Source organism: Dendrobates tinctorius, unplaced genomic scaffold (assembly GCF_039654945.1).
Source record: "Dendrobates tinctorius isolate UK_male_01 unplaced genomic scaffold, ASM3965494v1 ptg000063l, whole genome shotgun sequence".
In the NCBI taxonomy this organism is placed as follows: domain Eukaryota; kingdom Metazoa; phylum Chordata; class Amphibia; order Anura; family Dendrobatidae; genus Dendrobates; species Dendrobates tinctorius.
Genome location: NW_027361731.1, coordinates 2,519,053 through 2,529,072, shown reverse-complemented (window position 1 = coordinate 2,529,072; position 10,020 = coordinate 2,519,053). Strand labels below are relative to the sequence as shown.

At 47.2% G+C, this 10,020-nt stretch overlaps 1 long non-coding RNA gene across 1 annotated transcript in view; it reads right to left on the bottom strand.

Annotated features, from left to right (window-relative positions):
• Window positions 1-953: 953 nt before the first annotated feature.
• The window catches only part of LOC141094188 (uncharacterized), a 65,074-nt gene continuing 56,007 nt past the window's right edge, over window positions 954-10,020 (bottom strand). The window contains exon 4 of the long non-coding RNA XR_012233025.1: window positions 954-1,163. This is a non-coding gene — a long non-coding RNA (uncharacterized lncRNA). The remainder of the gene's footprint in view (window positions 1,164-10,020) is intronic.

The window sequence follows — 10,020 nt, the reverse complement described above, 5'->3', positions numbered from 1 at the left end:
TGTTTTTTTTTTTTTTAAATAATAGAGACGTGTTGACACAGAAGTGGAGGAAACCTTTTGTCCATAGGAAATACATGATCTCTTCAAGGGAAATATTTTACATTTACATTAGACACCTTTGTCCCTGTAAGAAAAGTGTTGCACCTGCAACAGAAAAGTCTCCAAAAGAAAACATGGAATATTGGAATTTCAAATTGAAAATGTGGAATATTGGAGTTTGTGTAAATCCAAAATTAATGAGACATATTTCAGCATCGGGGCTAACAAGGAAAGAAAACCCATAATTTTTCATAACTGTAATCCCTACCTATGAGCCTCAAATCCACAGTAGCCAGGTGTAACTGGTAATAGCTATGCAATGTTCCCAGAGGGGCAGAGGCACTGGACTTCACTACCACTATTGCTTGCCTATAACTCGGGTAATAACTTCATTCATTCACCTATTTTTCCCATTATACCACCTTGAGTTGCGCGCTCTCTCTCTCTCTCTCTCTCTCTCTCTCTCTATATATATATATATATATATATATATATATATATATATATATATATATATATCTTTATCCCCACAATGGGTTGGTGACCAGGCTTCTCACAATCAGCACTGTGAGCAACATGAACAAGCTAGCTTTCTTTATTATTACTGTGCTAATCCTAGCAGTATCGAACACTGAATGTATTAATTTACATATTTAAATAGCCAGATACTTTGATTTAACCCTTCGTCAGGAACAATGCTTTCACTAACGAGTTCAGGTACAATGTGCCTGTCAGTTGCAGGCTAGAAAAATACCTATGTCTAATTTTCTCTATCCCCCATGACAGCACCACAGAGAGAGGGGATCCACCCTTCAGGGACAGGGAACCTACAGATAAAAGGGCGGTACCTCTCCCTCGCATCAGTTGGTTTCCTGTCCCTGATGGGGAACCTTAAGTTTCTGCAGTACCTGAGAAGATTGCAGGATGAAAATCCAGAGTCGACCAGGCCTTGTTCTGGCAGCGGGGGGAGACCCCTGCCACTGCTGGTGCGGTGCCTGAGGCCACCACCGCTGGGACCCAGGGGTCTTGCAGGGTGAGTGGGGGAAGCACGGCCGCCGTTGCTCCGGAGAGGAGGTAGGGGCTTCCGGGTTCCCGGGGGGTGCGCTCAACGACAACATGTGCACCTGAATGTGAAGAAAGATTGCCACTTAATGAACATCTGGGCACATGGTTGGACACTGCTTTACAATCACTAGTCCAACATATTCCTATTTTTTTTACAAGATTCTTGTGATGTTCTTAAAATGTTTCAAAATCTTATGTGGTCCAACAAATATTTATGGTTAATGTGTGATGTGTCATCTCCATATACTTCCATACCCCAGCATGTAGCTATTCTAGCTGTTCAACATCACTTAGACAAATACAGCTCATATACTGTACATTAGAGCTAAGGGTATGTGCACACGCTGCGGATCTGCAGCGGATTTGACGCTGCCGATCAGTTGCGGATCCGCAAGCAATGTACAGTGCAATGCAATCCTATGGATTTTGAAAACCGCAGTGCACATGATGTGGACTTTTCCGCTCGGATTTGCTGCGGGTTCAAATCCGCAGCATGTCAATTCTTTCTGCGGATTCTGCTGCGTTTTGACACCTGTTCCATTGTCCAGGTGTCAAAACACAGGGGAAACCCGCAGGTAAAACGAAGGACATTTTACCTGCTGATTACCTGCAAATCCGCGCGGAAAAATCCGCAGGTGAATCCGCAGTGTGTGCACATACCCTGAAGGAGTATATCAAGTCAGTTTTATTTTTTCTACTCAGCCACAATTATTTCATGTTCAATGGTAAGGTTTTTTTTTGCAAATTAGTGGACAACATCCGGGCCTCCAGAGCGGAGAGACCTCCTGTCTTGCACAGTGCATGTCAGGAAGTCTCTCAGGTTATTGTTATAGAAGCTGCAGCGCTGACAGCTTCTATAGCATTTAATTATTAATTCAATTATTAATTTTCAATGTATTTATTTCTTGCTCAGCAAGCTTTGGGAGATCCCCACTTCTCTCTTGTGGGACTTGCACATGAAGAGCCCATACCGGGCAGCGCCTTTCTGAATCCTGCTCATGTAGGTACTGTTCACATGATCAGGTTTAAATACATTAGATAGGACTGCTCCGAGAAGGGTATACCGTGACGTGGTGGAGTGGCTTCGTATACATTTTTTGCAAAAAAAGTATCAACTAAATACCCTGTTTTTGTTATCATCTTTTACCAGCGCTTGCTGCTTACTGTTACATATATTTTGCAACAGAGTATTCATGCACGTTTGTCATACTGTGTGTTTTTTCTGTGTCTCAGCTTCTACAGCATGCAGATCTGAATGCTGTAGAAGCGATCAGCCTGCACAAAATGAGTGTCCCATAGTGGGACACAGTGTAAACATAAGATTTAAATAAAAAGATGTCTTAAATAAATACAAAAAATACAAAAATAATAAAAAATCTATTTTTATTCCATCAATAAATAACTATTTAAATGAAAAACAAAATCTAAACAATAAAAGTACACATATTTAGTATCGCCATGTCCATTACGACCTGTCCTATAAAACTGTCCCACTAGTTAACCCCTTTAGTGAACACCATTAAAAAAAAAAAAAAACAAGGCAAACAACAATGCTTTATCATCATACCGCCGTGCAAAAAGTGGAATAACACGCGATCAAAAAGACGGCTATAAGTAAACGTGGCAAATCCAACTAGAGCAAAGAAGATGGGTAGCACTCACCAATCTTGTGAAAGTTCCATGCTTTATTCCCGTTTTCACGGTCATCAGCACCTGCACACTCTTTCTCTCACACTCCTGGCCATGATGTTTTAACATCCTCAATAAAGCATGGAACTTTCACAGGATTGGTGAATGCTACCCATCTTCTTTGCTCTTGTTGGATTTGTCAAGCTTTGCTTTTCTAATGTGCTCCCAAAGTCTTGATGGTAAAGCCTGTTGTTATTAATTTGCACCTGCATTGCAGTTGGATAGCGGTATTAGCAGTGCAGTCCTCTTTTTTTCTTGGGAAGTATAAATAAACATGGTACCGCTGAAAACGTGTTAAAGTCAGGTTCCTGCAGGAATCCAGATCCTTACATTCTGCGATCTCTTGCTCTTTATCTACCGCAGAGGAGATTGCCTTGCAGCAAATCTCTCCAGGGACTAAGTCCCTCTGTCCTCCTACTGAGCATGCTCATGAGACGGTTTCCCATTGGAGATCGGGAGTCATGTGCTCAGGTCCTGCTCCAGATCTCATTGGTCCATCTCGGAGATCTGGAAGCTTCCGGAAGGTCCCGGCTGCTATAAAAAGCGCGCATGGCCGTTCCGCCAGGCGCTAGTATAGACTATACTGCTATGTGTGAATGGTGACGGATGTATGATTCTGGTGACTGACTTATTATGAAACTCCTTCCCTCTGATATTACGCATGTGGTTAGGGAATTAGTTCAGTAGTCTGCACCAGTCTGTGGCAAGCCTTAGGCCACTGTGCACACTGCACCAATGCGCTAGCGTCCAACATAGCGCCTGCTTTGTAGTGTCCTGCGCCGCGCTGCAGTTGCAACCCTTCTTGGCGTTCACAGTAGCGACGCCGCACACATGGTAGGTCTAGACGGACGCAGCCCCTCTGTCTTAGTTCCTGCTCCTTTGACCTTATACCGTGTGTGCATTTACCTGAGGCCTGTGACTCTAACAGGCTCAGCCTTTTTGTATGTTTTTGTTGTGGCGCCTCTGTGTGTGAACAGAGCCCGCTCTGCGCACTTCGGGTGAAGTTGAACCCGTGCGCATTATATCGCCATATTGCTCGTCTGCCATTACTCAGCAGCGGTTGTAACACCTACTGCACGGTGGACCCCAAGTGGCGAACGCACTTTATTATTATTTTTATTTAGTGCGTTCCGCCGTTCCTAACAAAACGTCATCTTGTCTTGCAAAAAACAAGCTACCATACAGCTCCATCACCGGAAAAATAAAAAAGTTATAGCTCTTAGAATAAAGCGATGCAAAAATAATTATTTTTTATATAAAATAGCTTTTATTGTATAAAAGCGCCAAAACATAAAAAAAGATATAAAGAAGTATCGCTGGCATCATACTGGCCCGAAGAAAAAAACTGCCTTATCAATTTTGACACACGTGGAACGGTGTAAACGCCCCCCAAAAGAAATTCATGAATTGCTGGTTTTTGATAATTCTGGCTCCCAAAAATCAGAATAAATAGCAATCAAAAAATGTCAAGTGCCTGAAAATGGTACCAATAAAAACATGAACTCCTACCACAAAAAACATGACCTCACATGACTCTGTGGACCAAAAAATATGGAAAAATTATAGCTATCAAAATGTGGTGATGCAAAAACTATTTTTTGCAATAAAAAGCATCTTTTAGTGTGACAGCTGACAAACATAAAAAGCCCACTACAAAATTCTGCTTTAGTAAATCAAACCCCCCTTTATCACCCGTTTAGTTAGGGAAAAATAAAATAAAAAAATGTATTTATTTCCATTTTCCATTAAGGGTTGGGGTTAAGCTTGAGGCTAGGGTTAGGGCTAAAGTTAGGATTAGGGTTGGGATTAGGGTTAGGGGTGTGTTAGGGTTAGGTTTGTGGTTAGGGTTGGGGTTGGGGTTAGGGTTGGAGTTAGAATTGGGGATTTCCACTGTTTAGGCACATCAGGGGCTCTCCAACCGCGACATGGTGTCTGATCTCAATTCCAGCCAATTTTGCATGGGAAAGTCAAATGGTGCTCCTTCCCTTCCGAGCTCTGCCATGCACCCAAATAGTGATTTACCCCCACATATAGGGTATCTGTTAGGCGTCGGGTTCCTGCCACTGCACAGCGGGAGTCCAGAGCCTTGCACTTGGCGGTCTCCTGTTCTCCTTCGGCTGCAGTGGAGCCTGCCGGCAGTCTCATCGGTCCCGGCGCTCTGCCCGGACCAGCAGTGTAGGATCGGTTGCTGCTGCTGCCACCTCTGGTTCAGGTTTGACAATGCAGCCTAGCCAGCAGCAAAAGACTCCAGAATCTAAGTCCCTCCATCGCTCCTCTGGGCATGCTCCTGGGACGATTCCCCATTGGGGATTGGGAGTCACATGCTCAGGTCCTTCTCCAGTTCTGATTGGTCTATCGGGGATCTGGAAGGTTCCGGAAGGCCTCTGCTATAAAAGACTCGCATGGCCGCTAGGCCATGCGCTAGTATAGACTCTTGTTATTATGTGTGTGAGTGAAGATGGATACATGAGACTGGTGACTGGCTTATTACGATTCCCCTCCCTTGTCTATTACGAATGTGGTTAAGGAACTAGTAGTCAGAGTCAGCGCCAGCAGTGGCTTAGTCTATGTGCCACTGAGCACCCCTCTCTCCACACGAGCGTTGGCGTCACAGTGCCAGTCAGCACAAGGCACCTTTGCACCGCACTAGCAGCCGCGTTCCTTATAGTGGCACCCTGCGCAAGTTAAGCGCTTTCCCCCGCTCTGGAGGTTAGTGGCGTCCGCCGAGGCGGTGTAGTGCACACCTGGTGCAATTAATATTCATCATTGCTTTTTCTGACTCCGCAGTTGCGGTGTTGAGCACTCGTGGGTCTAGAAGGACTCTTCCCAGCGTCTCAGTGGCCGAGTCCTGTGACCATACACTAGTGCTCCTATAGCCAAGCTCTGTGAGCACAAACAGGCTCGTTTATGTTCAGCGGTAGTGCGGCTCTGAAGCAACAGAGTCCGCCCCTGTACACACCGGGTGACTTTAACCCACTTGTGTTTCTCTAGTATACCGCCATATAGCATCCGCCATTACTGAGCAGCAGTTTACCACCCCTGCACGGTGGACCCCGGGCTGCGAACGCACCTTATTACCATCTTTATTATTTGGTGCGTTCCGCCAGCCCTAACATTATACTAGTGCCAGGGTCTGGCTAGTAATGGCGGATGAACAGCGACTGCTGCAGTACATCCGGCAGCTGCAGGGCGGTTTGGCGGCTCTCGAGTGTTCAGCCTCAGCTGTGGATGTTACTGCGGTCACTATTCAGGCAGCCACAGAGGCTGTCTCCCGTGTGACCACTGCCATCCCTGCCCCGACTTTGTCCCGCCTCCCGCTGCCCGAGAAGTTCTCAGGTGATAGTGCTTCTTGTAGGGGTTTCGTGAGCCAGTGCTCTATACAGCTGGAGCTGCTGGCAGCACGATTCCCCTCTGAGTGGGCTAAAGTGGGATTTATTATTTCCCTCTTGTCGGGCAGGGCTTTGGAATGGGCCACACCGCTGTGGGAGCGTAGTGATCATGTGGTGCAGAGTGTCTCGCAGTTCTTGGACACTCTGAAGCAGGTCTTCCTGGGACCACGAGTAACCCATGACACCGTGCTCCCGCTGCTGGGATTGTCACAGGGCTTGTCCATAGTCATAGCCATCCAGTTGCGGAGGCTGGCCTCGGAGTTAGAATGGCCAGATAAGGTCCTCCTTCCGGCATTCTGGAGAAGTTTGGCTGGCCATGTGAAGGACGCTCTGGCCACCAGGGAGATTCCCGCTACACTGGAGGAGCTTATCACTGTCTCCACCCGTATAGACCTTCGCTTTGCCGAGCGATGGTTGGAGCGGTCCCATTGTAGGCAGAGGTTTAGGTTGGTACCCAGTTTTGCTAAACCTCTGGAATCTCCCAATCGGGCGTCCGAGCATCAGGGGGCTTCCCGTGAGGGATCCAGGCCCCCGTCCGCTCGAGCTCCTGTGATCTGTCATGCTTGCCGGCAGTCCGGTCACTTTGCCAACCGGTGCCCACAGCGACTGGGAAGACGCTCGCCCCTAGTAGCCGTAGGAGGCGGCTCACTAGAATCAGCGGCGTTTTCCTCCAAGTTGTCCTTTAAGTGGACACTTGGGTTTGGTTCTTCTACTCTGGCGGTGGAGGTTTGCGTGGATTCCAGAGCGGAGGGCAATTTTATGTCATCTGCCTTCGCTCAACAGCATGCGGTACCACTGCTTATGATGTCCAAGCCAGTCACCGTCAGAGTAGTGAACAGCGCGACTCTGCCCTCACAGATTACCCACCAAACCGCTCCACTGATACTCTCGGTGTCTCCATCTCATCAGGAGACGATATCCCTCCTCGTCGTGCCCAAGGGTATTGACCAGGTCCATCTAGGGGTTCCCTGGTTGCGGTATCATTCTCCCAATATAGAGTGGTCCTCGGGGAGAATTCTTGCTTGGAGTAAGTCATGTGAGGGTAGATATCTGAGGGAGTGCGTCCAGGTTGCCTCCACCGAGGTCCCCGCAGGTCTTTCCTCACTCCCCAAACACTATCGACAGTACGCGACCTTCCACTGCATCGCCCCTATGACTGTCCAATTGACCTCTTGCCTGGTGCTGAGCCTCCCCGGGGTCGAGTCTATTCCCTATCTCTCCTGGAGACAGAGGCCATGTCTCAATATATCAGGGAGAATCTGGTAAGAGGATTCATTAGGAAGTCAGTGTCACCAGCGGGGGGGGCGGGATTCTTCTTCGTCCAGAAGAAGAGTGGGGAACTACGTCCTTGCATCGATCACAGGGGTCTTAACGCCATCACTATTAAGAATAAGTATCCTCTGCCCCTGATATCGTAGCTGTTTGATAGGCTACGGGGAGCGAGAGTGTTTACCAAACTTGATCTGCTGGGGGCTTACAACCTGATTTGCATCTGTGATGGGGACGAATGGAAGACGGCATTCAACACCAGGGATGGGCACTACGAATATCTGGTGATGCACTTCGGGCTCTGTAATGCCCCAGCCATCTTCCAAGACTTTGTGAACGATATCTTCCGGGATATGCTTACCACCTCGGTAGTGGTCTATCTGGATGATATCTTCATCTCTCCAGATATTGACTCCCACCGGAGAGATATTTGCAAAGTTTTTGATCTCCTGCGGGCAAACTCCCTCTATGCCAAGTTGGAGAAGTGTGTGTTTGAGCAGGAGTCCTTGCTGTTATGAATGAGTCACCGTAGGAGGCAAAAACAGAAATGCTAGCTAAGTCCAGAAAACCAGAGAAGTTGGCAGCTATCGGATTGCAGACCCCTGAACCTATCAACAACAACTAGCAGTAGCCGTGGGGGGTTCCTACGATGCCCTAGACCCCTCGATCACAGCCGGAGAACTGCCTAGCCTAAAAACAGAAAGGGAAATCTAAACTGCCCCAGAGCAGACCCCAAAGCAATAGGCAGCCCCCAACATATAATGACGGTGAAGCAAGAAGAAAAAACGCTAACACAGATAGAAAGATAGGCTGAGCAAATGATGGGGCCCAAGCTAACTAGATAGGACAGGATAGGAAGGCTGCTGTCTGCAATCCGCGAAAAACCCTATCAAAATAAGAGCCAACAGACTGACAGGGAAAAAGGCCCTGAAGACGCTAGGCTTCAAAAAGACTATGTCAGTACTCAGGTATTTTCTGAAGACAGAGCAAACCGACAAAAAGGAATTCAGCTCACCCCAGCAGGGAATGGCAGAATCCAGAAAAGCAAGGCAACCTAAAACCAAAACACAAATGCAAAAAGGCAAAGCAGAAAACTTAGCTTTTGAGGAGCAGGAATCAGACTGGTCTCCTAGAATTCCACAGAGAAATCACCAGCGAGGCAGAAGGGCGTCGGCTGCCTTATATCCAGTCAGAGATCCCCGTCACCCAGTCATCCTCTCCCAGCTCAGGTGCTTGGCAATCAGCCTCACTACCTTCCTTTACCGGAAGAGGGAGTTCATCAGACCTCAATGGTGAAGGGTAAAATGAACTCATAACAGTACCCCCCCCTTGAGGAGGGGTCACCGAACCCTCATCCACGCCACCAGGGTGATCAGGGTGAGCCCGATGAAAGGCACGAACCAATCTTTTGGCATGAATATCAGAGGCAGAGACCCAGGAATTATCCTGACCACAACCCTTCCACTTAACCAAATACTGGAATCTCTGTCTAGCCAGACAGGAATCCAGTATCTTCTCTACCTCATATTCCATGTTACCTTCAACCAATACAGGGTCCGGAGGTGCCACCCCAGGAACTACTGGTTCAACAAACCTCTTCAACAAGGACTTATGAAACACATTATGGATTTTAAATGTGACAGGAAGAGCCAACCGAAAAGAGACCGGATTAATGATCTCCAAAATCTTGTAAGGCCCAATAAATCTAGGCTTAAACTTAGGAGAAGCTACCTTCATAGCGATATTTTTTGATGATAACCAAACCATATCACCCACCTTAAACTGGGGACCAACGGTCCTATGTCGGTTGGAAAACCGCTGGGGCTTTTCCTGGGAGAGAGAGAACTTATCCACCACTTGGTCCCAGATCTGGTGCATTCTCTCCACCACAGTGTCAACACCTGTTCAGGCAGAAGGCTCCACCTGCCCTGATGAAAATCGAGGATGAAACCCAAAGTTACAAAAAAAAGGTGACATCATAGTGGCAGAACTAGCTCTATTATTTAAAGCAAATTCAGCCAAGGGCAAAAATGAAACCCAATCATCCTGATCAGCGGAAATAAAACATCTCAAATACGACTCCAAGGTCTGGTTTGTTCTCTCCGTCTGCCCATTGGTCTGAGGGTGAAATGCAGAGGAGAAGGACAACTGCATTCCCAGCTTGGAACAGAACATCCTCCAAAATCTAGACACAAACTGAACTCCTCTGTCAGATACAATGTTCTCAGGAATCTCGTGCAAGCGAACCACCTGTTGCAAAAACAGGGGCACCAACTCAGAAGAAGATGGCAACTTAGGGAGTGGTACAAGATGAACCATCTTAGAGAACCTATCACAAATCACCCAAATAACAGTCATTCTCTGAGAGACAGGCATATCAGAGATGAAATCCATTGAAATATGGGTCCATGGCCTCCTGGGGACCGGCAAAGGCATCAACAACCCACTAGAGCGAGAACAAGGTTTAGACTGGGAGCAAGTCCCACAGGACTGCACAAAATTCCTGACATCACGAGACAAGGCGGGCCACCAAAAAGACCGACTCACCAGATCTCTAGTACCAAAAATA